The sequence below is a fragment of the Grammomys surdaster genome, unplaced genomic scaffold (assembly GCF_004785775.1).
Source record: "Grammomys surdaster isolate TR1022 unplaced genomic scaffold, NIH_TR_1.0 189, whole genome shotgun sequence".
In the NCBI taxonomy this organism is placed as follows: domain Eukaryota; kingdom Metazoa; phylum Chordata; class Mammalia; order Rodentia; family Muridae; genus Grammomys; species Grammomys surdaster.
In genome coordinates this window covers 2,374,187-2,379,313 of record NW_021604634.1, presented here as the reverse complement: position 1 = coordinate 2,379,313, position 5,127 = coordinate 2,374,187, and positions in this window count along the sequence as shown.

The window sequence follows — 5,127 nt, the reverse complement described above, 5'->3', positions numbered from 1 at the left end:
GGTGCTGGAGTGTATAAGGGGTGCTGGAGTGTATAAGGGGTGCTGGAATGTATAAAGGGTTCTGGAGTGTATAGTTTGGGGGAGGTTAATTGAGGGAGGGGGTTCTATCTACATGGCTATGGGGAAAGACTTTCCTGTGGGACTGATTCATGGTCACTCATTCTCCTGTTGGTAACCCTTCATCCTTGATCTGTGAGTAAAGCCAATAAATGTCTTGGTTCCTGTCTTAGACAGGTTTGTATTTCTGCACCAAATATCATGACCAAGAAGCAAGTTGGGGAGGAAAGGGTTTATTCAGCGTACACTTCCACATTGCTGTTCATCACCAAAGGAAGTCAGGACTGGAACTCACACAGGGCAGGAAGCAGGAGCTGATGCAGAGGCCATGGAGGGGTGTTACTTACTGGCTTGCTTCCCCTGGCTTGCTCAGCTTGCTTTTTTATAGAACCCAGGACTACCAGCCCAGGGATGGTACCACCCACAATGGGCCTTCCCACCCTTGATCACTAATTGAGAAAATGTCTTACAGCTGCATCTCATGGAGGCATTTTTTCAACTGAAGCTCCTTTCTCTGTAATAACTTCAGCTTGTGTCAAGTTGACCCAAAACTAGCCAGTATAGTTCCTGAAAGTGAGCTTCGGTCTGTTCATTCTCTTCTTTGTTCGAAGGACCTTGTAAGCAGGAGAATAGCTATTTGTTTACTTTCTCCCCAAGGACTCTTCATGACAGGTGGGAATGTGGGTTCCCATTAGCCAGGGCTCTGGAACGTGTTATAACTACTCATAGGGTAGTGCCAGAGCACAAGCCCCTTCCTGGATGCCTCCACCTTACACTGTAGTGTGGCTCATCACAGGCCCAGGTAGAGCCGATTATCCCCAGACAACCTCCTCACTTCTGCATACCATGAAAGGCTCTGGTGAGGAAAGGGCCCTGTGAAGACAGAACCACGTCACACCACAGAAAGGAAAATGGGGATCCAGTTTGGAGGGAAAGCCAGCACCAGGGACAGAGGAGTGGCCTCCCAAGACCTCTTGGTGTAAATATATATATATTTTTTCTCATGACATTGTCATCTGGATATTTTCTGCCTCCATCTGCTAACCTAGGCCTACTCCTGGAAGCTTCTCTAGCCTCTGTACAATCTAATCTAGGCCTAGAATGTTTTCAGCCTCTTAGACTTACTGATAAATAAGCTCATCCTTTCTTAATTTTTTTCTGATCTCTGGCTGGCTGGTTCAACTCAGCTGTTCTGGCTCAAACTCCTCTCCACGCTGACTGATTCGATCTGGTTTCTCTCTCATTCTCTGACTGAATTGCTCTGCTCGGCCTCAGACTAACTCTAGAAGTCTGTTCTAATCTCCTGGCTCCTTCTCATTCTCTGGCTCATTCTGTCTTCACCTGTGTCTTGCTTGTTCTCTCTTGTTTTATCTTTGTAAAACTCTCCCATTAAAAAGTGCTTTCTGCCTCTCCCCTCTGGGCTGCTTTCTCTTGTTTCCTCTCATTCTGTTCTCATGAGAGTTGGGCATATCCTATTCTGTCACATCTTTCTCTGATTCATCAGTTTCTCTGCCACTGAATTAGACATCACTTTCAAACATTGGTTCTTCTTTCTACAAACTAACTTCATCTTCATCGTTTGGGATTAAAGGTGTGTGTTAAGGGCATGTCTGTATTCCAGCCAGAAGGATTAAAGGTATATGCTAAGGCTGAGGCACGTGATTAGAAACAGTTTTTTTTTTCCAGTAAATAACACACTCTTTGGGTTCACACTGTGTGATTAAATATTCTATAACACCTTGGAGAAGAGGGAGCTACCCCCTTCACAGCGTGAGAGACAGCAGACACATGACAATCCTCCTGCCTCAGTCTCTGTGCATGGGGATTATATGTGATTCCTGCTCCCCGGGAGGCAGATGCAAATCTGTCAGAGCCAGGCTCAGAAGAGTTCTCCTGCTTGGCCCCAGCATCTTTCTGGCCAGCTCAGGCCTCATGTCGGCACAAGGTCCAGAAGACCCATCATACACAGTGAGGATGGCTCTCCAGTGTAAGGATCGTGAGCTGGAGGGATGACTCGGCGATGACAAACAAGGTCTACTCTTCAAGAGGACCCAGTTCCACTCCCAGCACTCACATCTAGCCACCTAATAACCACGGGGACCCCAGCTCTGGGGAACTGATGACTTTTTCTGGCTTCCACAACTGCTTGCTCTCTCTCTCTCTCTCTCTCTCTCTCTCTCTCTCTCTCACACACACACACACACACACACACACACATACATCCTCTCGATCTTTCATATACACACCTTCTATTTCTCTGCCACACACACACTTTTACGTACACTGTCTCTCTCATATACACACATTCTCTGTCATACACACACACCCTCTCATAATGCTATCTCTCTCATATACACACATTCTCTCTTTCTCCACACCCCGCCCCCCGGGGGAGCGTGCGTGCGAAGCTAAATCCCTCCCGGGGCCCCCCCCCCCATTTGCCCCTTTGTAAGATAGTGTCAGGAGAAGATACTTGTGCCCTCACCGTGCTCAGTTGTGGTTCAGACAGTTGAAACAACAGTCTCCCCAGGTGTCTCTTGCTGGCAGAAGGAAAAGCCTGGAGTCAGCCCAAGGAGGAATTTGCCTTTTATCAAGTTCTGACACCTGTTCAACTAACTTGCCTGAGAGATGGGACCCAGACAATGAAGAGCCACCGCTTGACCAGTATAGCTTGTCTACTCGGACCTCCTGCCCTCTGTTTAAACCCAAACCTTTTGTCAGAACCCTGAGGATGGGGTGGGGTAGAAGTCCCTCGTGTGTCTCCCTGCCCTAGTTTAGAAAAAAGTATGTAGCCATATTGAGTAGAGCTTTCTCTGCTTTCCATGATGACTTTGTCTTGTTGGAGCAAGCTTCCGTACTGTCGTGAGTCTGTGTGTCTCCAGGTGTCACACATCTTGAATACCCACGTCTCCTGGTTCAAAATGGCCGAAATGGCCGTCTGTGCGACTGTGCTGCTCATCCGTGCTTTGTTCTGAGTTTCTCTGCCGTGTGCGCTTTTGGCTCTGCGCAGGGTTTCAGCGGCAGCTGGTGTGCGTGCCCTGGTGAGCTTCGCTCCTGCTGGGAGCGGAGCACAGCTCCTCCCTTTTAATGAGGGCTACAGCGAGCGACTGATGCTGCTCTCTGGATTTCTCTCATCGTGCACGGGCAGGGCAGCACCCTTTCTAGCTACTTTTCCTCCCACACCCGGATCTCTCTCAAGGGCTTGTCAGAGGTCCTTTATTTTAGGAATTCTCAGCCTTCGCAGCCTGTAGAAGTCACTTGGCTTTTGGAGTGCTTCAGTTTCCCACAGTTTAAACCAGGCAGACTCCTGATCACTACTTACTTTCTCTCAGATAATTCAGTTCAGTGAGGAGGGCCCCTCCCCCCTCCTCCAGGCAGGCCTCTTTCAGACACAGACTTAAATGTCGTAGACGGAGCCTCCTCTTCAAAGATTTCTTATGAAATAGTATTAACCGGCGTTCCCAGAAAGAAAAAAAGAAAAGAAAGTTAGTGCTATACTAGACTTCTTACCAAGCCGATTGACTGATTAGAATATTAATGATTGTGAAGAGTTGGAATGTTGCGACTCTAGAGCAGAATTACCTTAGGCTATCTCTACTTTCCTAAATAGCCATTCATGGCTCACCTTTGTGTCACTTCCCATCCTTGTGACTATTTGGTAAATCTGTTGGAAGGTATAAACATATGTCTAGCTTGCGCCAATCCAAGAGCTGAAAGTGTCATGAGAGCACCAGAGGCTTATAGTGAAATTTCTTTGCTTTACCCCATCTGTATGATGTCACACCAATGTGTTTGAAAATGTCTTATTTTTTATCTTCTCTGCCCTGTTTATAAACTCCATGAAATTGTCACTTTGCCAGAAAATGGAATTTGGGTGACCCAAGTCTCTGCTCTCAGGCTGTGGTCACACATATTTGCATCCAGAACAAGGCGTTTCCTATATCCTCTGAGGTGATGGCTATGTGATTGCATTTACAATAAAAGAATCAAGAAATCAGGCATGTATCTAGACTACAGCCACAGTCACAACCTGGAACCCATCCTTACATCAGAGGTCTGTTCAAGTGCAGTGAGTATAGGAGTACTGTCTGCTGCTGCTCATTGCTGCCACTGCTGCCCACAGCTGTCCACGGCTGCCCACTGCTGCCCACAGCTGTCCACTGCTGTCCACTGCTGCCCACAGCTGTCCACTGCTGCCCACTGCTGCCTACCGCTGCCCACTGCTGTTTACTGCTGCACATTGCTGCTCACTGCTGCTCACTGCTGCCCACTGCTGCTCACTGCTGCCCACTGCTGCTCACTGCTGCTCACTGCTACCCACTGCTGCCCACTACTGCCTAGTAATGCTGAAAGCCCAACAATAGCTTACAACAGCTGCAACATGACAGAGTCAAGCCCCAAAGAAGCTCAGGACAAATGACTATCTGCAGTGTCTATTAGCATACCAAAGTGCATGCTGGACTCCAGGCACTGTTGGTATCACAAGAGCCTGTCACAGAGTCTATGCTGGCATCCTGGCTCATCTCACCTCTTACCTCCTGATCCTAAACTCCTCCAGCTCCTGGGCTCCCTCCCTCCCTTTCTCCCTCCCTCCCTCATTCCCTTATAACCCTATTATTTTGGCTCTGCACTCTCTTGGTGTCCTCTTTCTTGCCACTCTTTCTTGGTCTCCTTTGTCTGTGCTCTTTCTGTCTTCCTGTCTTGCTCTCTCCCTATCTCTTCTTGTGGCCCAGTCCAGTCTACTGGCTGTGTTCGGTTTACTACTTTCTCTCTCTGCACTATACTCTTCAAGATACCCTCGGCTGTACTCTGTCATATCTACAGTAAAAACCTTTCCCTCAACCACACCTTGGAGTGGTTATGTGAGCATACACACCTAGGACTCTGGCAGTTAAAGCTCAGAGCAATGTGCCTCCACTCTGAGTACTCAGAGCCCTGAAACACTGCTGTTAAAGCCTGGAGCTATGAGCCTTCAGCTTTGAGGGCTTGGATATGTGCTCGTCCATCTACCAGGCCTCAGCACCACGGGTCCAGGGCTGCCAGCTCTGAAGAGAATCAAGATGTCTCCTT